Source organism: Castor canadensis, chromosome 2 (genome assembly GCF_047511655.1).
Source record: "Castor canadensis chromosome 2, mCasCan1.hap1v2, whole genome shotgun sequence".
NCBI classification, from domain to species: domain Eukaryota; kingdom Metazoa; phylum Chordata; class Mammalia; order Rodentia; family Castoridae; genus Castor; species Castor canadensis.
The window spans coordinates 95,353,572-95,378,591 of record NC_133387.1 but is presented as its reverse complement, the minus strand read 5'-3'; the positions used below and the strand labels follow the sequence as shown (position 1 = coordinate 95,378,591).

The 25,020-nt window shown below is 41.2% G+C and overlaps 1 protein-coding gene across 1 annotated transcript in view; it reads left to right on the top strand.

Annotated features, from left to right (window-relative positions):
* The first annotated feature begins 2,148 nt into the window (after positions 1–2,148).
* Bmper (BMP binding endothelial regulator) overlaps positions 2,149–25,020 on the top strand; it is a 347,506-nt gene continuing 324,634 nt past the window's right edge. Inside the window, exon 1 of the mRNA XM_074065307.1 lies at positions 2,149–2,330. The gene's annotated coding sequence lies outside the window, so the exon portion shown is untranslated. The remainder of the gene's footprint in view (positions 2,331–25,020) is intronic.

Sequence of the window (25,020 nt, the reverse complement as noted above, 5' to 3'; positions counted from 1 at the left end):
CCTCTTCCCACAGAGAGAGACATCAGGTTAGGAACCCTGTCATAGAAAATGGTTCATCTAGTTTGGCAAGAGGGAAGGCTGTGGGTGGAGCCTAGCCCGGTCAATGTAGGTTTGCAGGAGGGTCTAAACTGCTTGTAAAGTCCAGCCTAGGCAAGAGCCTCGCATTTCACAACTCCAGGGACTTTATTCACATCCCAGACTTTATAAATGGTGCCTTCTGGAATCATGTGGGATATAGAACCTGAACTTGAGCCTCAGTTGCCACAAGACCAGAGACTCTCAGACTCCTGTGATGACTATCACACTGGTATCAACATAAGAAGGGATTGCAAGTCACTCTTTACTAATAATAATGAACAAAGATTTTCAAATATCTTTATTCAGAGTTAAAGAAATCTAAAATCATTGCTAAGTTGCTTTTAATGAGTGAGATACATTTGCTTTACTCTCCTCATTTAAACATTAAATACATGAGAGCAAAAGAGAGAGAGAGAGAGAGAGAGAGAGAAAGCAGTGGAGGCACAGTTTCAGAATGTGAATTAGGAATAACTGAGTATTGTGATCAGGGATGTCAAAGTCATTAGTCGTGTGAATTATGGTGAAAGATGACCAGAGATGACCAGAAGTTCTTAAGGTGAGGATTATACCTTAGCAATTGTTTTACTTGCGTTAACATGTTTACAAGTTTAACATGCTGTCTAGCATAGGTGAAACGGCCAACCAGCATTGAACTGGAATTATTACCACCAGTTCTCCTGGCACCAGTCTGTCTTTGGGAGTCTAGTGTGACTTCAGCCTCCACGCTGCAAGGTAAGAGGACAGAGCTGTGAGGTGTTTACCCATTCCTTACATCTCACCTTGGATTGCAAGTCTCTGCTTAGCACATAGTGAACAGTATGTTTAAGAGAATTCCTTCGAAGGAGAGTAAAAGCCTTTTTAAGTTTGACAAAATAGTTTATTCTTTGACATAATAGTTTGTTATGCCATTATTGTTAATCTTTACTTTTTGTTAAGTTGTAAGTATAACTATCAGGAATGTGGGATGTATCTGAAGAGAGGTAAGTGGTGGGCTTGGTACATACTCATTTCTTTTTCTTTTGGAGGGAAGTACTGGGATTTGAACTTAGGGCCTTGCACTTGCTAGGCAGGAGTTCTTCCACTTTAGGCACACCTTCAACCTTTTTTGCTTCAGATAAGGTCTTAAATTTTTGTCCAGGGCCAGCCTCAGATTGTGATCCTCTTACCTAGTCCTCCCACATAACTGGGATCACAGGTCATGCCACCATGCCCAGATTGTCAGTTGAGATAGGGATGTCACTGACTTTTTGTCCAGGCTGGCCTTGAGCTGAAATCCTCCAGCACTCTATTCCGAGTAGCTGAGATTACGGTGTACTCCAGCACTCCGTCAATCCATTTCTTGAAATGGGAAAATTGAGCTAGTTAGTTTGCAATTATATCAAAGGTAGAACTCTTTTATCTTCCTAAGCTATGCTGTGAGTACCACCCCATCTTGACTTAAAAATCACATTAATTCCTTGGTGGTGCTAGTCTTTACCTGCCTGTGGAGTTTTAAAGAGAATTAGCAAGAGGAGCGTCTTTCACTGGGCTGGCCACACAGTAGTCACAGTTGTCACTGAAAAGTGCTTTCTATTTAGTATCTCTAAGGCTATTCCTTGCCTCTGCTTAAATCAACTAACTTGTCTGTAAAGCACTTCTTTCCTACGCAGCCAATAATGGCACAGCTCTTTCCCTACTCCTGCTACTTATGGACTTGCAGAAAATGTTCTGAGCTTATTAAAGGACTGAGTGCATAGCCTTCTTTAGGGGTGTCTTGGTGGTTCTTCAGAACATACCATAGGGTGTTTTCAGGCCATTTCTAAATGAAGACAGGACTGTCTTCTCATGTGTGACCTCTAGGTTTGACAGGACCCTCTTCATTGCTGCTTGGTGCTTTTACCATCTTGCAGAGTGATGCTGTGTATTTCATTCTTCTTTAACACCCCAGCAAAGGCAGACTCACTCAAATGTCAGTGCACGTTTCAGTGAGGTTCCATGTGCTACCCAAAGCCACCCGTGAAGTTTGCACCCGAGTAAGAAACCTAAGACAGGAAACACTAGACCACATTTCCTCGCTTCCTGCCACAGAAACTAAGAAGAACTCGTGAAGCAGATGGCTGATGACAAATGCCTCATGCAATGGGAGCTATGCCAAGCAAACAAGATACTCGAGTATGGAAGGGTGGCTTTCTGTGGGCCTCTGGGCCTCTTACTGTCTTTTCTCTCCTCCCATAACCTGGGCCTGGACTTGACATTGGGATTCCAATTTTAAGGTTAGTGGTTAATTTTAATGTTAGCTTACAGGTATGGTTGCTTCATAGATCAATAAGTATATAAAAGCCAAGGGATTAGGGACAGCTTTATTCTCTTTAGCCTCAGCTCTTGCTCTGCCTGTGTTACTGCCTGGTAGGGGCATGGCAGCTGCAATTGAGGCTGTGAGACCAGGAATGATTCTTAATCTTCTCCATGAACTTGTACCTTTGACTTAGTTCTGAAATCTGAGCATAATTGGAATTCTACAATTAACTACAATTAACTGCCTGAGGGGAATGCAAAAATAGTATAATCACTTTGGGAAGCATATTGGCAATTTCTTACAAAACTAAACATACTCAGTCATGTGATCCAGCAATCACACTCCTTGGTATTCACACAAAGAGGATGAAGACTAACTGAGAATTGAACATGAGTTATGTCTACAGAAAAACCTGCACCTAGTTATCTAGAAGAGATTTTTCATAATTGCCCATACCTGGAAGTCACCAACGTGTTCTTCAGTAGGGGAATGGATAAAGAAACTGTGGCATATCAAGATAATGAAATATTATTTAGATCTAAAAAGAAATGATCTATTAAGCCGTGAAAAGAGATGGGGAAACATAAATGAATACTACTAAGAAGGTGAAATGGAAAGGCTATGTGGCTGCAAGTACATGAAGCTCTAGAAAAAAGCGAAAATATGGAGACAATGAAAATGTTAGTGGTTGCCAGGGGCCAGCAAGTAGGGCGAGCTGAGTAGTCAGAGTACAGAGGATTTTTAGGGCAGTGCGATTATTTTGTATCATATGACAATGGTAGATATATGTCATTATATGTTTATTAAAACCCATACAATGTTCAAGGCCAAGAGAGAACTCTAATATAATCTATGGATTATTTGCGTGATTCTGGGATGTGTTGATGTAGGTTCATTAATCATCGCAAGTGTTCTTTGGTGTGAGATGTTGGTGGTGGGGGGGTGTGGGGTGTGTATGAGTAGGAGGTATATGGAAACTTCCTGTATATTATACTCATTTTTCTGTGGACCTGAAACAGCTCTAGAAAATAAAATTTATTTTTAAAAATCTAAAATTGAAACTTTTCTAATTCAAATTGACCTTTCTCCTAACAATTCCCTTAGAGATTTGTAGCTTTCTGACAGGAAATGGGAGGATACCATATGTCCCTTGGCAGCATTCCCTCCTCTAAGCCCCTGGCACCACAGCTCATTCTCCTTGGGTAAACCTTGGATGAACTTGACCTTACAGATATTTTGCTGCCTGTGGTTAAGGCAGATACCAACAGTGAATGAGCAGAAGCCCCAGTTTGTAGTGGATCATTTGTTTTTGGGTAGAAATGTCTAAATAGAGTACTCTTTATTTTTATTATCATATTATTGTTGTACTGGGGGTACATTATGACATTTATAAAAGTTGTTATAATATATCATAGTCATAGAGTACGCTTAACCACTGTAGTGTTTTCCACCTAGAGATGTTCAGGTAGGTGGGGCCCATTTACACAGCACTCCCTAGTTTTCTCCCAAGTTTTTCTCATTTTCTAGTTCCAGTCAAGATGATAGCCATCATGAAGGGGTCTGCCTGTGCCTTTGAAAATGAACAGTCATTCCACCTCAAATCCTTTGCGGAATGAGGCAGGCTATAAAAATATCCCTATGTGAACAGTAAGTGAGCCACACACATTTCTGTGGATAGGCTCTTACTGCTCATTTTGTTAGGTTATTCTCACTAAGAAAAGCTGAACCGGATGGATACGATACAGGAATTTCCATGTGAACCTGTAAGATTTCACACAGTTGTTCCTTACCTCTGTCTCTTGCACACCTAAGTGCTCTCCCCTGAGCGGGATAGGTAGGAGAGTATGCCTCTGTTCTCCTTTCCTCCCCATATATCCAGGCCACTCAGTGGCCTAATAATTAATGAAACCATGAGCATTCAGGAAGGAATTTGGTTCATACATCGAAGTGTTCTCAAGGAAGATTTTTTATGGGCTTGTTGAGTAAATCCACAATTGCATTCTTTTTGTTTTCATTTTGTTTGTTTGTGGTGGTCCTGGAGGTTGAACTCAGGACCTTGTGCTTACTAGGCAGGCACTCTATCACTTAAGCCACAACCCCAGCTCTTTTTGTTTTAGTTATTTTTGGGGTAGGGTCTTGCATTTTCTCCCAGGCTGGCCTGAATGGTGATCCCCCTATTTATGCTTCCTGTGGATCTGGGATGACAGGCATGTGCTACCATGCCCAGCTGTTGGTTGAGGTGGCGTCTTGGTAAATTGTTTGCCCGGGCTGATTTCAAACTGTGATCCTCTGGATCGCTGCCTCCTGAGGAGCTGGGATTATAGACTGGAGCTACTATGCCCAGCCCAGGAATGCATTCTTATATCTGCATTGCTAATTGTGAGCTGTCCTTGTCTTATTTGTGTTTACCTGCTAGGATTTGGGTTATCAGGGAATTATCAGGTATAAAAATCCTATCTTCTGTTTTCCTCCCTTTCACTAAGCACCCCAACACATGTGGGAATTTCTTTCAGCCCACATGCTTCCCTAACCCTTGGAGTTCTAAGAGCATCAAATATTCTGTCTCCCCCAAATGCTTGATTCTCAATGGCTTGACCTCACTGGACTCTAAGGGGATGAGGTTTTCCAAAGAGACTTATCCCAGTTTCATTTCAAATGCACTAAGAAAATGGGATCTATATGAAAATGGGAACAGCCCCCTTTTCCACTGGAAATCAGGTCTTCTGAAATTTAAGCATCTCTGTTTGTGTTGGCATTAAATTTTGGGTGAAGGTTCAATTAGTTTCCTCTTTTCCTTTAAAAAGTTTCTATCCATAGATATTCTAGCTAATGAAGTCCAGTCATGTGACCCAAATCGGCAGATGTCTTGCTGAAATCACTGAGTTTGGCACAAAAAAGGATTGAACAAGGATTTAGGATTAACTTCCTTGGTTCCCAAAGGTGAACTAAGTTTTTGAGACCCCTTATTTAAAGGATTTGCATCCAAAGCACCGTCCATCATCTGGGTATTCCACAAAAAAGAATATGATTTTTTTTTTTTTTTTTTAGGTCTCTCCTTAGTCCACTCTAAACCCACATAAAAGCAGTTGGGAACTAGTCAGAGCCCCACAGAAAGAAATTGGAGACTGAGATTTTTGGATAAACGTTTTCCCTTTTTTAAAAGGAGATAATTGGCAATAATACTGACTTTCAGCATAGGTTCCATATCCTTTATCTTGATCAGAAAACATTTTGGATAGGGTGGCAGGGTGGGGGTGAGCTCTTCGCCTGCAGTACTCTGCACGGGACTCTGAATAGGACATTCATTGGCAGAAATGCAGTGGTTACTGAAAAAGGCCGGGGGAAGGGTGGAGAGCAGGGAGGTTGAGCGGGGCTTGGGTTCCTTCCTCCTCAGGGGAGCTATTTTTTGGTTTACATGCAAAGAATTGCTTTGTACAGCCAAGTTGGTCTCAATCTTGTTTACATAAAAGAAATCGAACATTTATTTTGTGCTGGGCTGTTTTTTAGTTCTTTTGCCAGTCAGAGGGTCCTAGGCAAATCAATAAACAAAGACCCTGCTCTGTTTTCACTTTGTGGCTAGGGATTTGGACGAGGTAACCCTTCAATGACTGGATTGTCTATTTCTGTGGGGACTGAGATTCACTGCCTCATGCAGATGAGTTGGACATGACATACTTGTCCTACTAGGGACCTGGAGCTCTAGAGGACAGGGGATGGATGCATAGGGCCTCTGGATTCTTGGGTTGCATGGCAGATGCAAAAATAGGAAAGAGAAGAAAACTCACCTCTTTAGCTTCTATAGAAATCAGCTGAAGACCTAAAGCATGTGATTTGGTTTCTCTAATCTGAGCCCAGCCAATAGCCAGTATTGTTGCTGGTTATCAAATCAACCAAAACGCCTTTAAAAGCTATAGCCCAGATATTTGACTCCATAGTGTTTCATGATATGGAATTCCATAGAGGGGCTCAATGCTGAAGGGCAAAAAATACTTTATTTAATTTTTTTCCTCCTAAATTTATCTGCTATGAACTTGGACTTACTCTTTGTTCTCTTGTTTTGGGACAACATGACAACTAAGGGAAAAATATAACCATGGTAAAGGCATTTTCTGAACTCATGTTAAACTGGCTAGCTTTCCCTCTTTGAAAATCTAGAGTGGTGGCTTTTAGAATAATCCCAACCCTTTACATTCTTCTTTGATTCCTGTTGGCTTCAGTTGTAACAGCATGGCTGAGGTGGGGAATAAGGGCTTTGGTGTTGACAAACCTGAATTTGCATACCTATTCCATTCCTTACTAGTAGGTTGACCTTAGGTAAGTTATACTTCCTCCATAAGTCCCATTCTGCTTATCTACAGAAGAGAATGATGAGAAATTTAAAATATCTGTAAGGAGCCTAGCATTATACAGTGTGGAACATCACAGGCTCCTAATGAATGGTATTTGATCATTACTGGTTTCATTCTTCAGTCTCAGAAGGGACTGAGGGACCCTCAAAGCAAAAGTGTCTGTGTCACTTGTTGGGGCTAAAAATTGTTACCCTGAAGTATGACAATTCTCCATGTTGTGAACTTTGAGCTACAGGAAATTGAAATGCCAGAAGAGGCATCAGAACAAAGTCCCTCTGTCTGTCCCTCAATCTCTCCCCCAAGCATAGAGAGAGGCTTTGCTCTGAGGTTCCTTTCTCTATATGAACAATAGATCAGCCAAAAAAGAACGTAGTTGCCTTCAATCCTCTTCCTGTGATTTTATTAACCAAGGAAGTTGGAACTGTTACCACAGAGGAGGACACAGTAAACCAAACATCACAGCTAGAGTCCAGAGAACTTTGTCCCAGGCCATTGTCTGTTCTCAGGGCCCATTCACCTTTCCTAAAAACTCACTACACACCTGAATTGCCTATACCTCCCAGCTCCCTCTCCCCTCCATATTCCAATGACTAGCCTTTCATTGTCTGGAACATTATTTAAATGGGCATTTTTCTTGTTTTCTGTATAGAACGGAAATCCAATCCTTAAAAAAGCAATATGGCCCAATGAGACTGCAAAGTTTAGCTGAATTAGAACCACTCCTTACTGGTGGAAGCCTTTTGGCATTTTCTATCTTCAGATTTGTTACAAAGATTAATAAGAGAATGATTGAAAATGTTTTTAAGGATCATCTAAATATACTATTGTGTTACGTTGGGGTCATGCATTTTTGCTCACTGAATTGTCAGTTGACGTCTGTGATGTTCAGCAGTGCTTGCTCATGATCACAACCATTCTGCCAAATGGCTAACCAAGTAGGCTCTTGGTATCCATGGGTGTATGTTTCTAAGGAGACGCCATTGAGGAAAATCACGCATGCTTAGAATAGAGTTCAGTGCTGTATTGCAGATGCTTGATTCATTTGTCCCGTCACACCACCAAAGTTCCACTAGAGACATGTGACCTTTCAACAAATCTCATGATTTCACTTCAGTTAAGCACATTCAATTTCACCTTGCTTTTTGGAGAAGCAGATTTTCACAAAATGAAGGGCAGGGAAACCCTCAGCAGATCACACAATGATTTAAACATAATTGATAGTAACACAGGACTAAGAGCTTCTCCACATCCACTGAGCTTTTGGAAAGCACATTTGGGAATTAATTTTTTTGTGTTTTGAAATTGCTTTTGATTTTTAGGATTTATTATTATTTTTGTCTGCATTTAGTCCAAACTGTGTGTCATAAACATGTGAATAAAGTGGGTTTGAGGTATTTGTTTTTATCTGCTTACTTCTCTGACTCTAGTTTTCTTGCTATCCTGTAAATGTAGTATTCAACAGGGCTTAAGGCACGCTTCTTGAATCTTTGTTCTTCTACAACATGATTTTCCATTCTCACATCCTGTCAAAACTGCCATTTATTTAGTCAGGTCACAAACATTTATTGAGAGCCCCGTGTGTGCTGATTGTGTGTGTGCTGTAATCCTCATCTTCAGGAAGTTACAGACCTACGATCTCTTTCAGTCCATTCCACTTGCAAGTCACACTGTCTTTCCAGCTCAGTCTGTTTGAACCTGAGCTGGTCCTTTCTCTTGCCTTTTAGGAGTTACTTCCTAATGGCCCTGTTTCTGTTGCTGGCAGCAGCTTCTTCTGGCAGATGAGCAGGACACTTCAGTGTCAGAGAAGCCTCCTGTCTCTAACACCTGAAGAGGCAGCTGGCTCTGAGTCTATAGTCTTTCCATTCCTTTGCCTCCAGACTATGCTGGGAACCCCTAGGCAGCTCTGGTCTCTGGTGTCTGTCTCTCTAGTTTCATTAGGACATGCATGTCTGTGAGATTAATTTTCTTCAAAAGTTCTTGTATGGCTTCCAAGATAAATCTAAATGCAGTCTGGCCCTTACCTAATAACGCAATGTTACCTGTGCTTCTATAGGATTCTCCAGGGATGTTGTTCTTCAACCACAAACCTCTGTCCCTCAATACTCTGCGCTCAGCGTAAAGATGACAGTTTTCCCCAGAGTTAATCTACACATTTAATAGCGTGGCATCTGAAGTGCAGATTTACTTTTGTAACTTCTAAAATGTATCTCAAAGAATAGTTTCATCTCAATAATAAAAATATCTTAAAAAGGAAAGAATTGAAGGAGATACTTATATTAACAGACATTAAATTATAAAGTTACATTGAAATAAACATGCAAAAATTGTATTAAAATAGATAGAACAATGAAATAGAATAAACAACCCCAAATGCAAGAATATGTCTATTTTTAGTATGTGAAAAGCACAGCATAATTTTTAAAAATGTAGAATATGGTTTATCCAATAAATGATGCTAAGGGTAATTTTATTTAAAAAAATTGAGTTAACTCTCACTGTGCAGTAAAAGAAATTCCAGGAAGATAAAAAAAATTGAAAGAAACTTTAGTTAACTATTTATATAATCTGAGTATGTGGGAGGTCTATTTTAGGCAGAACCTCAAGGCAGAAACCATAAAAATTTGGATATGTAACTACATAAATATAAAATTATGCATCAAAAGTTATCGTAAACAGAATTGAAAAGCAAATTGTAAAACTGAGAAAAATATTTGCAACATACAAAACAAACAGGAGTTAATATCTTCAATATGTAAAGAATCATTACAAGCCTATCAGGAAAAAAATAAACACTTCAATAGACACAAAGAGACAAGGCTATAAATAGGAAATTCACAGTGAAGAGAAAAAATATAATTGGCCAATAAAAGCATAAAATATGTTTGATTTTGCTTATAATCAAAGAAATGCAGATTTAAAAAAAATTACCACCAGTTGTGAAGCCCTGAGTTCAATCCCAATCCCACCAAAAGAAAAGAAAAGAAAACAAACAAAACAAAACAAAACTTACCTCCAAGGAGTGAGATTTACTTTCCTTTTTACTTTAAAAACTCCGCACTTCTTGAGAATTTGTTTTTAAAGATATTCAAATAATATAAAAGAGTAAAATGTGAAATTTTGAAATTTGTGTAACTCTGGCATACTTTACCATCTTTTAAATCCCTCTGAGTATATTTATTGGAAAGCCATCTACCAATAAATACACTGTTAAAAGAAAAAATAGCCTCAAGTGCAGAAGGCATGATGAGATCCCCTTTGGGTGAAAATGCATGTAAAAATATGTAGAAGATCTTCATGCACAGAAATACAATGTTCACAGGTGCTGTCTCCAAGTATTAGAAATACAGACCAGTTTTCCATTAAGTATAACATACATCTAGAAAAACATGTAACTTGTAAAGGTCAACTTGGTTACAAATGCAAAGAGCACACCCATTGAAACAGTTTCCTAATTCTAGCAAGCTTTAGCAGTGTGGATGCACAGAGAACCTCTAAAATCATTAAGTGCTTATTCTTTCTGCTCAGCTGTTTCTGCCTCAGTTTATCTTTCCTTTCACATTCTCAAGGTTTTCAGGTTTATGCAAAATTGGCACAAATATATTCTCCCAGTTCTGGAGCCCAGAGGCCCAAATTGTAGCTCAGAAGGGCTGCAGGCCTTCTGAGGACTCTGGGGAGAATCCTCCCCTGCCTTTCCAGCTTCAGATGACTGTGTGGTGTCTGAGGACACCTCCGTTTCCACTCCATTTTCATGTGAGATTTTCACGGGGACTTCACTCTGAGTCTCTTTGTGCCCTTTTCTCTTCTGTCTCTATTAAGGACATCCATTATTGGATCCTGAAATGATCTCATATACAGAGTCTTACCTTGATTACATCTGCATAGACCCTTATTCTGAATAAGGCCACATTCTCTAGTTCTGGCCAGACATATTTTTAGAGACACAATTCAGCTTGCTCTGATAGAGCAAGCCCTTGTGCCCTCCTCTGTCATTCTTCATCCCTCCTTCATCTCCATAGGTAAACTACTATCTCTACTAAAGCAAGGGGTTTTGCTTTATCTGTTCTCCAACCTCACATAAATGGCTCATCTGCTATGCCGTCTTTCCATCTAGCTTATTTTATCAGCATTATATTTTGAAGCTTACCCATGTTGCTGCATGTAGCAGGGTTTGTTCATACCATATGAACAAAATATACATGATGTTTTTTGTGGCATGTATCACATTCATCCTACTGTTAGACATTTAGATTGTTTTTTAATAGGGTTGCTGTGAATAATGCTCTTTTGGAAATCCTTGCACATTGTTTGGTGCACATATGTAGGTGTTTTTGTAAGATATATACTGAGGAGTAGAATTGCTTAGGAGTGGAATCATAGGATATGTGTATGTTAAGATTTAAGAGTTCTTGGCAGACAGTTTTCTAAAGTGGCCATGTAAACTTGCACTCCCACAGCGATGTGATTAAAAATTCCAGTTGCTTCTGTCCTCATCTTCATTTGGTAGTATTAGTGATTTTTCATGTTAGCCAGTCTGGTGAGTATGTAGCGGTACTTCATACTAATTTATGTTTTCCTGTTGACTAATGACAGCAGACATCTTCTCATATATTTTTATTATTTTATTGTTCTGAGAATCTACCCCAGGACCTTGCACATGCTAGGTAAGTCCTCCATTACTGAGTTATAGCCCCAGCCCTTGGTTTTAAGACAGGGTAGCCCAGACTGGCCTTGACCTTGTGATCCTCCAGCCTCTGCCTCCCATGAGCTGAGATTAGGTATTATTTTTATATATAAATATAGGAATATAAGGTTGTTTTCAAAACTGCTTTCTTGTCATGAGTATGTTGGGAGAGCTTATAGACAGAAGCCACTTCAAAAACAAGCCAAAGAGCAAAAGCTCACTTCATCTGGGACATAAGTCCCTTTTTCTTCCTTGCCTGTTTTTCAGTCTTCCTCTTTGTCCCAGCTGGAAAGAAATAGTTTCCAATATCATGAAAGCCTAAGGAAGGCATGGTACCTATGTAGGGTTGGTTGTTTTTCTTTACCCACTGTTTGTTCCCTTGAACTCCTGAAGGAATTAGAGATCTACCACCTTTCCTGCATCTGGATATAATGAGTCATAGACCGACAAAGACTTTGCCTTGTTAAAAGAACAAGTGTGGCTACAGCTGACCCAAATCTGGGGAATACCGTATATTGGATGACAGCTTTGAGACAAACAGCAATGATTGCTAACATTTGCTGTGCTCTTAATCTGTGCCAGGCACTGTGCTAACAGACATGACTAAGGCATTCCTCCCAATAGCCCCGTGCAGGCAGAGACAGGAAATGACAAAGCAATGGAATGTCCTCAGACAAAGCAGGAGTTTATGTGAGTGTTAGGCACCTGACCTGCCTTCTTTTCCTATTGTGATCTGCATAAGAAGAGCAAGTTCCAGGCAGTCTATAGCCCTTTAGCCAGGGTACCAGCATAGGCCTTCAGGTAGAGCTGATCTGAATGTACCTGAGTTCAACCTAGATCTGCAGACCCACAAGTACAAAAATTAAAGCTTATTTCAACTATAAGCTGTTGAAATTTTAAGACTGTTTGTTATTGTTTAACAGAAACTGAATAATAGAGCAATAGTCTTTTTTATTTTCAGTCCTTCAATGGGTAAATTTAGGCTAAGAGAAATCAAATAATATCCCTAATCACATACTTAAAAAGACAAAGAGCCAGGATGTGAACCAGGATGGTCCTAATTCTGAGTCCCTGCTTTTAACCACGCTGTCCCCTATCAAACTTGCGACAGGCTAGGGCAATGGGCCAAAAGCAATAGGATGGAGTTTAATTGGAATGAGTACATGGCCCAGCATTTCAGTTAAAACAACAGAAACAGTAGTAGCTATGATTCACAGAAGGCGTAAGCATGGTGGTCCTGGACTGCAGGCTTCACTTTTGGTGTAGCTCAAAGATGTGACGCTCAGCCAAGGGGAAAGTGGCCAGTACTCAGCCACGGTAGTGGAAGGCATGCCTGGAAAAGAGTGAATGACCATGGGTTCTATGCCAGCTTCTCAGAGGACACTATATAATGTTATAGAACTATAACATTTAGTAAAAACGTCTGACAAACTGATCTATGTCCAGGTGAGGGTGAACAAGACACTGAGAAAACTGAGCAGTTGTAAAGCATTTAACCCTGAGAAGAGAAAGGTCAGAGGGAGGTGACAGTTGTCTTAGGACATCTAAAGGGGCAACAAGAGGACTCAGTTACCATCACCTCACTCGTGGACTACTGCTATCCCCTGTATCATCCCCATTCTACTCGCAGATGCAATTATAAGCAATCTTTTCAATACACAAATGTGGCTTTGTCATGGCTCTACCCTTTCTTTTCCCCCTTACCAGACACACCCAGTGTACACACAGTCACACACACACACACACACACACACACACACACACACACACACACCATGCTCTGAGTACAGTTTCTCCCAAACAAAAAGGCAAAACTTAAGTGCTCAGGCTTTGTTGGAGGTCTGGGGCAAAGAGCCAGATAGAAGAGAAGTAAGTTATGGGGAGAAAAGGAAGAAAATAAGAAATGATGGTGTGGTTGTGAGACTAGACACAGCTCTCCAAACAGACACAACTGGTGGTCAGTCAATCAGGCATCTCTAGTCAGGCCAGAAGGAGCTGCCAGGTTTCCAACAACCTACTGGAGGAAGGAAAAGCAGGTAGGAGAGCATACTCGTTCTTCCTGTACCCTTTCCTATGGATGCATTCCCTGGAAAATCAGATCTAGTCTGGACATGGAGTCTGGAAGTGGTTGGAGAAAGCAGAACCTCCTGGGGGGAATGGGGTTGGGTCTGGCACCCATGGGCATGCTGGAACCTATGCGGAGACCTGGCATATACACACAGGGTGGCCTGGACAGTGGGGTGGTGCTAGAGGTGAAGTGGTGGCTCCAGCAGCTGTATTGTCTAAGACTCTCCATGTGTAGACAATCAAGGGTCTGGGAGAAGGTGTGGCATCAGGATCTGAGAAGGTACATTTATGGGTCCAGCACACACACATACTCTCTCTCTCTCTCTCTTCCTTTGCCCTACCCTCTTCCCTCTTTCACCCCCCCAACTTGCCCTCCCTCATGTCTAGTGTTGGAGTCACATTGGTTTCTTTTGGTTTCTCACGTGAATCATGATCCTTCCTGCTATGAGCTTGCTATCTCTGGAATGTCTTTGTCCCTACTCCCTTACAAGAAGTAGCCCTCCTCATCTTTGTGCTCTCAGCTTGACACTGTGAACCATTTTCAGCTATCCCTTCCCTCTCTCCCTGTATCCCAGGGAGGCACCATATCACAGAACTGTCCCCTTTCTCCTTCAGTTGCTTAGTAATGTCCATCTCCTCACTTAGACCATAAGATCCATGTCTCTCATTTGAAGGCCCCAAATGTACCCCAAATTTCTTTTTTTATTATTTATGCATTTATCCATATGTGTATATGTTGTTTGGGCCACCTCTCCTCCTCCCAATTTCTATTCAATACCTAACACTGGAGCAGACATTCATGAACTACATAAATAGTTTCAATGTGAAAGAAGAATTGCATTGATATTATGTGACAAATGAAGACCAGTTTATACATTATAGTTATCCCAAAGGAGATCTGGGTGGTCTTTGATGGGTTTAATGTCTGGTAGTGAAACTTTTCTCAATGGATTCATATCTCAGATCGGGGACCAGATGGTCTCTAAAAGTTAGCTCTGAGAATTGTGCCCTGAACAGGCCTTGTATACAAGTCATAACCAGGCACAGGACACAACATGAGGCTCTCTGCCACTCTATTCATTGACTCCATCCCTTTCCTTTCTGGATTTCCAACCCCTGGGACATTTGGGAATCATTGAACACTTACAACTTGAGATTTGGGAGTCTTGATCGTATTGGTCTTTCTCATTGGTCTTTGTTTCTGGTGGTTGGAGTTTATTGATCCAAAGAATGGGGCTAAATTTGTCATCAGTTCCCTTTATTCTACCAATTCCAACACTTGCATTCAAAGAGGATGTGTGGGTGGGGAAGCTCACAGAGTATCAAATTCAGTCTGGTAGGATGTTGAATGGAGACAGGGAGGAGGTGAGCAGGAGGCAAGAGGGACAGAACAAAGCAGGATGTCCTTAGCTAACAAAATCTGAGAGACATCTGCAACTTCTCAGCCGCTGGAGCTCAGGTATCCGGAGGATGAACACATCTCGTGTTGTATAGCACACTTCTGCTTTCCTGTGTTGGCTCCAGCCTGCTCAGCATGTACAAAGAACAAGAATCCCCAAGGCTGGCCTGTGGAGCAGTGTGTCTCTTTAAGAGTCTATTATTTTTTGCAAACTTCTAATGTTCATTGCCTATGGCTTGCCTTGGTGAATGCTTGTTAATGCAGTTTCATTGTTGCCTAGGGAAAAAGAGTCCCAGTGACCCCCTATAATAACCACTTTAATGTGGTGCCTCTGCTTTGGGTCTGTGTAGTATCCTTTAACAAATGAGCAAAAGTGGCCAAAGTTATATTAGGCAACGCTGCCAGAGGCTTATGATAAAATCTTGCAGTCACTGCCAGGGACAGTGTGAACCCTGTCAGTTTGAGGATTAACTTTTTTGTAGTAACAGCTATATTTTCTTTCTTTCGTTCTTTTTTTTTTTGAGGTCTCACTGAATGCCAGGCACTGTGTGCTGGGTGGTGGGAGCAAGGGTTGGGGAGATACTTTCCTATGCATGATTTCAATTAGTCTTCACGATAAATCACTATGGTGGATATTTTTATTGCTACTTTATCAATAAGGAAGTGGAAACTCAAATTATTTAGGTGACATAGACAAGGTCACACTGGTGACAAATACTGGGGCTGAGATTCTACTCCAAAGCCATTACCTGCCTATACCAGGATGCCCTTAAGATAGCTTGAGAATGTAAAGCCAGGTGGCTTGAGGCTGTCTAGTGGTCACCTTTAATGACTGTTTCCCCTCTTATCTGAGATCTTGCAAAGAGCGGATTAGGAATGGACCTGTAAAACTGTTGGCTGACATTCAATTCTATTTTTCCCAGGTAGCATGTAGAAGAAGGTGGTGACAATGTTGGGATAAGTTAGAAGAATGTGAAGCAATCATTACTCTGTTTAGCAATTTCTTATATTAAATTACCATTGCAATGATGAACTAGAAACTTACCTTTGACAGATTTCAGCATGCATTTTAAATCTTTCAAACAAAACCCACTCCACGGGGTTGTTGTAAGGAAACTGAGACTTATAATGAAATGTACAAATGATATGTTAATGTATCATCTATTCCATAAAATTAAGATGTGAAAGATGCAGAAAGTTGCAATGTGCACATACAGGTAAAAAGAATCATATGCATATATATGCATATATATGCATATATATTTAACATTGAGCAACAAATTTGACTCTGATTTTTCTGCTGATCAAAGTAAAAACAGAATCAAGATCAGGTATATGATACCAATTTTCATAAAGAAAAATCTGTAGAAAATATGGTTTTTCAAGGAGACAGAGATTCTCCTTGTACTTAGATCTGAAACAAATTTCTCTAGAAGATTGAGGACAATAGATCATTAGTAACTATTGTCCTCTTCACTCTTTCTGACCCATTAAATGCACTAGAATTCTAACGGTGGCTTTAATGTCTCATAAAAGCAAAAGACAAAATGCAGTCCTCTGACAGAATCTCCGAGGAAGCACTAAAGGATTCTGGTCCATTAGTGCTTACTTCTGGAGCTCCATGAATACAGGATTATTATCTAAAATAAAACCATTGATGAAATAAATATCTTTTGATCAGTCTTTTAGCGATGACATTTTTATCAATGAACCTTTTTATGGTTCACATGTTGGAAGCTTGGTCTCCAGGGTAGTTCTGTTGAGATGGTGGGACTTTTAAAAGCTGGTGCCTAAATAATCAGCAAAAAGAGCAATGCTGGAGGTATCACAGTACCTGACTTCAAACTATATTACAAAGCCATAGCAATAAAAACAGCATGGTACTGGCACAAAAACAGACATGAAGACCAGTGGAACAGAATAGAGGACCCAGATATGAATCCACTCAGCTATGCCTAACTTATTTTTTACAAAGGCCCCAAAAACATAAATGGAGAATGGACAGCCTCTTCAACAAATGTTGCTGGGAAAAGTGGTTATCTGCCTGCAGAAAACTGAAACTAGATCCATGTCTATCACCCTGTACTAGTATCAACTCAAAATGGATCAAGGACCTTAATATCAGACCTGAAACTCTAAAGTTAGTACAGGAAGGAGCAGGAAACACTCTGGAACTAACAGGTATAGAAAAGGACTTCTTCAATAGAACCTGAGCAGCCCAGCAACAAAGAGAAAGGATGGACAAATGGGACCACATGAAATTAAAAAGCTTCTGCACAACAAAAGAAATGGTCTCTAAACTGAACAGAACACCCACAGAGCGGGAGAAAATATTTGCTAGCCACACATCAAAGGACTGATAACCAGAATTTATAGGGAACTTAAGAACTAAACTCTCCTAAAATCAATGAACCAATAAAGAAGAGGGCAACTGAACTAAACAGAACTTTTTCAAAGGAAGAAATTCAAATGGCCAAAAAACACATGACAAAATGCTCACCATCCTTGGCCATAAAGGAAATGCAGATCAAAACCACAATAAAATTCCACCTCACTCCTGTTAGAATAGCTGTCATCAAAAACATCACCACCAACAAATGTTGGTGAGGATGTGAGGTGGGGGAAGGAACCCTTATATACTGCTGGCAGGAATGAAAGCTGGTTCAACCACTTTGGAAAAAAATATGGAGGCTTCTTAAAAAAATGAAACATTGATCTGCCATATGATCTAGCAATCCCACTCCTGGGGATATACCCTAAGGTATATGACTCAGATTACTCCAGAGGCACCTGCACACCCATTTTTATTGCAGTGTTATTCACAATAGCCAAGTTATGGAAACAGCTAAGATGCCCCACTACTGATGAATGGATTAAGAAAATGTGGTATTTATACACAATGAAATTTTACTCAGGAACAAAGAAGAATGAAATTTTGTCATTTGCAGATAAATGGATGGAACTGGAGAACATCATCTTAAGTAAAGTTAGCCAGGCTCAGAAGGTGAAAAAATTGTATGTTCTCCCTCATATGCAGACTTTAGACCTAAAACAAATGCAGTAATATTATTGGACATGGGTCACATGCTAAGGGGAGAACACATACAGGAGGAATAAAAAGAGGTCTGGTAGAGATGAACCAATTTGGATTGTAATACACATGTGCATGGAAGCAATGTTAGGAATCTCTCTGTATAGCTATCTTTATTTTAAACTAGCAAAACTGCTATGTCTTTCTTATCATTGCTTATGTTCTCTTCAACAAATTTGGGGAAGAAGGCAGAAAAGGTTCTGCCTGGAAGTGAGGGGGGTTGTGAAGGAGAGAGAGGGGGCAGAGGGCAGGGGGGAGAGATGGCACACACAATGTATGCACATATGAATAAATGAATAAATAAACCAAAAAAAAAAAAGAATAAAACAAAGACCAAAACATATAATTTGGTATAATATCATATGAAGGAAAAAAAAAAAAAAAGCTGGGGCCTAGTGAGAGGTAATTGGGTCACCAGGGACACTACTTTCAAAAGGGATTAATGAAGTTCTCCTGGGACCCTAGTTAGTTCTAGGGAGAGGGGAGGTTATAAAAGAACAAGAAGACAGCCACTCTCTGTGACTTCCTGTCTCACCATGTGACCTATTCTCCATGTGATCCTGTGGCATGATGCCAACCACATAAGACTGCCCTATCTTGGGTTTTCAGCCTCCAAAACTGTGAGGTAAATAAATCTCTTTTCTTTATGAAGTACCAAGCCTCAGGTGTTTTGTTATAGACATGGAAAAAAGACTAAGACTGAGTTGGAATCAACAGTTGGACAAAAGACAGTTGTAGGTTACATAAGGGCAAACTTAGCCTCACAATTTCTACATAAAGGGTAGTTAAGAGGACAGTGTGGTTGGAAGTGGGGATAATGTGTGGGTGACCAACTTTTCCAATTTTCCTGGTCTGGAGACTGAAAATCCTACACCTTCATATTCTCCCTATCTCCCATTTCCAGGCACACTGGGAGGGTGGGCCACTCCAGAGCTAAGAAAGCATGCAAGCACACGGTTTGCACTTGGATCTTATATGTATTAAGGCAAAACTTTGGGAGAAACCCAGAGGCAGTACGGTATTCTGTGTTGCCACACCTGAGGGCTTTGCGAGTCTAATGAGTGCTGGGAGTCTTTTCATTGTGTAAAACTGAGACATGTAAACAAGACACTGCTGGCCAAGTCTCCATCCAAGCTCTCCCCAGAGTGGGTATAAGAACCCCAGGTCAGATAAGAATGGAGGAGTTTTCTTCCCAGAAGGTCCTTGAAAATAAGAGAGGTCCTGTGTAGAGAAAAGAGCTGGAAATTTGGAGTTGGCTGACCTGAGTGTGCTGGCTCTGCTGCTGATTAGCTATGGGATTTGGGGGATTTTGAGCTGTTCACTTAACTCCTCTGAGACTTAGTTTTCTCATCTGCAAAGTGGCTGCAGGGAAGTTATGAAAATTAACTGAGATACTTGAAAGCCCCTGGCAGGGCTCCTAATTCAGTAACTATTTCTTTCCGGCCCCTTTCCCTTTCTCCTAGGGTGCATGGAGCTCTTCTGCAGGTGGAGATTTGAACCAAAACAATAACTGTTCTTCAGATAAACCTCAGTGGTTAGAATATCCCATGTACCACAGTGATGAATGAACTGTGCCTCTCGGGGCCCATTTTGTTTGTCTGCTTGCAAAAGATGGAACTTTGCAAAGTACTGATAGACACTAAGCGCTAATTTAGCCATATTTAAAACTTGTTTGGATTCCAGAATCTCCTGTTCAGTCAATAAAATTGGCATGAATGCTCTCTTTTCTCTCCTTTTCCTTTCTGTCATTTTTTCTTCTTTTTTTCCCTTTCTTGTCTGAACCATTCCTTTTCTATTTTTGTTTCCTATGTTGTTAGGTGTGGGCTCTTGGATAAGTTGTTTCTTTTGGGCTGACTCAGTTTCCTTATGTACAAAACAGAAGGGCAAAACCAGATATTTTATAAAGTCCTTTACAGCTCTTGTTTCCTGGTATATGAGGAATAATAGTCTTTTGTTCATTTAGCAAGTATTTATTGAACACCTACTGAATACCAAGCATGAATGTAGTAACTAAGGTTACAGCAATAAACAAAACAAGTGTTGGGCACTGGTGGCTCACATCTGTAATCCTAGCTACTCAAGAGGCAGAGATCAGGAAGACCACAGTTCAAAGCCAGCCCAGGCAAACAGTTTGTGAGACCCTATCTCAAAAAAACCCATCACAGGGGATCACCGGTTTCCGGATCCCCCTGCATTCTCCAATATGTAGTCTTTCTCTTCTCTTTTCTCCAACTAAATTCTCTACAAATAAAATCTTTCCGACCTCTAAAAAAAAAAACCCATCAGAAAAAAAGACTGGTGGAGTGGCTCAAGGTGTAGGGCCTAAGTTCAAACTCCAGTACCACAAAAAACAACAACAAAAAACAAGCAAGAACTCTGCTGCCATGACAAAACATGACAAGTCACTTAACAAAACATGAGCAAATACATAATATGGAGGAGGTGGCAAGCACTAGGAAGGAAAGTAAAGCAGGTATAAGGTGTGGCAGTGATGATGGGATGGGATGGGATGGGATGGGATGGGAGGAAGGACAAGTCTGATGATGCTGTACAAGATGTAGCAGCTGGAAACATTCTTTCCAGTAAGTGACATATAGGCAGAGACCCGGGTTAGATGAAGAATAAGCCTTGTAGTTATCTGGGGAAGAGGATGCCAAGCACAGGAAACAGTATGTATAAAGGCCCCAAGTTTGGAGCACATGTGTTTATAAGGAACATCAAGAGGCCACTGTGGCCCTGGGTTGTGTGAGCCAGAAGAGAGCATTAAGAGATGAGGTCAGGGAGGTCACTGAGTGTCCAATTCTGTAGAAAGGTGAAACTGGTTTGTGGTCAGCTCAGAATCTGAACCCAGTCCAGGTTCTGTGCCAATTTAGCACAGGTTCAAAGGCCACCTGGTGCTCCTATCTGATTTCCAGGTGCTGGTTCCTCTCTCTCTCTCTCTCTCTCTCTCTCTTTCTGCATGATGCCTCCTTTCATCAGCTCCTGCTTGGAGTGGTCCAAAAGGTTTGAAACACATGCAGTGTGTTTGGTAGGAAAATTAACATGAGGTACTCTCCATCGTGTCAAAAGTGGACTAGGGTGATAGGAAGTAAACTTTAGTGAACTCCATTTTATTAATGACTCATGACATCTCTCCCACTCTATCTGTCCCTGCTGTCCCTCAAGCCCCTGACTTTCTCTAATATAAGGCAATGGGGGAGAGGGGGACTTGTCTGGAGAATCTGTACTGAGCATTTACCATGATAGGCCAAGAAACCCCAAAACTGAACCTTTGTTTTTTCAATTGTCTGGTGAGGCACAAAGGACTGCAGCCAGGGCCTCCTCTGTCCTGCTAAAGCACAGAAAATCAACTCTCTATTGATCCGAGCATACTGGGAAGACACTGATAGAGTATTTCTGCCCATTATATCTGTTGTTGTCTTCTTATTGTCTAAGGAGCTGCAGAGTCAAGAACAAGCCACTTGGATCCCAACACACTTGCAACCATCCCTTACCCTTTCATGATCTTGGAATTCTGTGCTCAACAAGAGGATGTTAGCATAGCTTTGAGTGGCTACAGAGCTCTGGGAACAATGCCAAGTGCTGTTTACACAGATCGTCTCCTTCAGTCTTGGCACAAGACTGGGATGGAAGATGGGGTAATTCCCACTTTTCAGGTTAGACCGGTGAGGCTCAGGTGAAGCACCTAAAGTCAGAGAGCTGGCAGGTGAGAGAGCCAGGGCTTTTCCTTTCCATGGCTTCCCTCTGAAGAGCCAGCCTCCTACTATGGTAGACGATTCCAGTCTCTGCACTGATGATTAAGTTGGGTTACTTGACCCACGCTATTTTCTCTTCACATGCCAGCTGGATTGGAATTGAGGTTGTCGGGAAGATGTGGTGAAGCAGAACTTAAAATACAATGGTCTTTAAATAAGGATGAGCTGGGCTTGGTGCCACACCTGCACTAGGCTCCCCCAGCCAAAGCAGAAAAAGGATTGTGCAACTCTTCAATCAGCTTAGGGCCTCCAGCAGCCCCATCTGCTTCCTCACCTTGCAAACCCTCCCCAGGACTTGTGGAGTCTCCCTCAGCCTCTGCTTCCCATAGCCTCACTGCGTCCTCCCTCATTCTTCACCCAGAGCTGTGGGAGTCCTGGGCTAATGACATGCTTGCTTGGCTCCAATAGCCTTAGGTGGCCATAGCGTGCTGGGTTTTAAGCACCCAGATGTTTTCACAGCCAACACTCTCTCCAGTTGGGTTTTGGCTGCACTGGAACTTCTCTGGTTAAGTGAGCCCTGCTGATTTGGAGATTGGATGGCTGGATTGGTCATTCTGGCCCCAGTGCTTGTTACTTTGTCTTGGAACTGAGACTCCCCTGCATCTCAGCTGATGTCATGCTGTCATTCTGAATCCATCAGCACTCATGGATGCACAGGGAAACCGGATCCACGTTGGACACAAGCTTGACTCAGCTCTGTACTTTGTTTCTGTGTAATCCCCTTGGTATTGGCAAAGAGAACGCAGGGACACAGGTGGCAGTGACAGCTCCCGCAGACAGCCTGTGTTAACATTGGTGTTATCGTCCTTGGCCCTGACAGCCTGGGCACTAGAGGGAGGATTAAGCGATTAGTAGTGTGTATGTTACGACCATCTTTTTATTCCTTGTGACTTTTCAGTTTTGCTCACTTCATAAAGATGTAAAAGGGAGCTCTGAGTAGAAACAGATGCATCCGTGCATTTCTTGGGTCTGATGGGTAGCACATGTCTGAGACATTTGGACGATGTTGAGACATTATCAAGTTTCTTCATGAGCACAGCAAATTACCCTATTTTTGCAACAAATCCTGGTTTAAAGGGGGTGGTATATTAATTTTAAAAATAAAGATCTGTTTGAACCTCTAATTTATCATATTTGATGGGGTTGTGTGTAGAGGTTAAATAATTGTTTAATGAACTGCATTTTCTGGAAACCTAGGGGAGATTGATGTTGGCGTTTTGATGTTGAGATGGGCTTCATATGGTGGTTAAGTAGAGCTATTTAACAATTGCATTTATTCCTGATTAAACCAAATTCTCTGGAATATTCATTTACAAGAAGTGACTCAAAGGAATGTCACACACATCTCTCAATGTCATTTTTATGAGTGTCTTCCTTCAATCTACTTCTGAAGTGAAAAAACCTATCACAGTTATTATAACTGAAGACCTTTAGTCGCTATCACAGAGTGTGCTTGTTAGATTGGGAAATGCTAGTCTCTTAGACCCTATATCTTCACTTTTCTTAATTTGATGCATTCATTCAGTGAACTTTGTGCTGAGCACCTATAATGTGGAAATGATGGCGATCCAGAAGAATCTAAAGTATATTTATGGCTCCCCAAAAGTTCCTGCTGTACTGGATAAACATTAATGTGGCACCAATGGTAGAGCTGTTGCAAGGCCGTTTCTGAACGAGTGTGAAGTGGGTTACAGCTGTAATGCATGGCACGAATTTACTGGGGGATGAGTTGGCGATGGTGGTGAAAGGAAGGCAAGGCTACAGAAGAGGGGAAATTATCGTGGCCCCTGGAAAAGGAAAAGCATGCAGGAGGGCAGCACTGGCTTTGTTTGGGAGGCATTTAAGTCATATTTGAGATTTGGTGCATTACTCACCTTTGCATTGCTGTGACAAAATACCCAAGCTAATCAGCTTATGAGGAAGAAAGTTTTATTTAGGCTCACAGTTGCAGAGGTTTCAGTCCATGATCTCTGTCTTTGGATCTCTGTCTTGAGGCAGATATCATGATGAAAGCACACTACAGAGGAAACCTCTTCACCTCAAGGAGGGTAGGGAGAGGGAGAGAGAGAGAAAGAGAGAATGGGAAAAGCTAGGGGTCCAATATCTGCTTCAAGGGGCCCACTACCTCCCAAGAGTGCCATAGGCTGGCCACCAAAGTTTCAGCATATGGGCCTTTGGGATACAGTTAAGAACCAACCCATAACAGCTAGAAAGGACAAATGGTGTCACACCTTGAATCATCATGTTTTGGGCATTTGGATTTTATCCTGTTGGAATAAGGAGCTGCTAAAGGTTTTTGAGAAGAGAGGTGATTAAGAACGCTGGGTAGAAAGGATGCTAGGAGCTCACAGGATGGATTGGCAGGGGGCTATGACAATTGGCATGGGGTAGGTGAAGAAGGTCTGTGCTTTGCAAGGAGACAAGGGAGAGGTTTTTATAGAGGAGGAAGTAACTAAGTTGAGTCGTTAAAAGCAAGCATAATAGCTGTACTATGTGTGTGACAAGCTATTAAGTACTTTACAGACAGCTAATGACTTCATTTAAGCCTTGTGGAAACTCTGTGGAGTGAGAGCTCTCATCAGCCCCATTATCAGATAAGGAAACTGAGGTCAAGAGGAGTCAGGTAACTTGGCCAATGTCACATGGTAAGACATGAATGAAGACCTCAAGTCTTAACTGCTGGGGTGACTTCCTGATTGACTGTTGAGGGGATGAGGGAAAGGTATGGGAAGAAAGGGAAGTGACTTAAAATACTTCAGAAATGTAACATTTCAAAAGAAATTTTTCTTCCTATTATTTTCTTGGCCTGGGTTAAATAGCTAGCTTGAAATGAATACATTTCCATATAGAAAAAACTCCATGAAGTGAAAATGAAGTCGATCCAAAATGTCCTGTCCTAAAACAGATGCAAAATTTAGAAATTCAATGCATGATTAATTCTTTTTATTTACAAGTTCTCGTACCCAGCATACTCTGTAATGTGAGTCTGCCTGTGTACATGGATGCACACATCACACAAGGACATGCATAAATTTAACCTTGATTCAAGCTTGATGTGAAAAATGGCTGTAGTTTTGACTTCTACAAAATTGTCTGTGTTTATTTCTCTTTCTGTGTCGATAACTCCGGTTGTAATACTGAAATTTTATAAATACGGCACAGTTAACTTGCAAAATGAGTTTAGTGTTCTCTGGGCAGTCCAAGTTGAACAACACATAATTTGGCACAATTTGGCGGGCTCAGGTTAAAGACAAATACAAGCCTGAGAAGCATAGAGGCGTTATTATTTCGAAGTGAGTTCATGTAGTGTACATGAGTTGAGCTG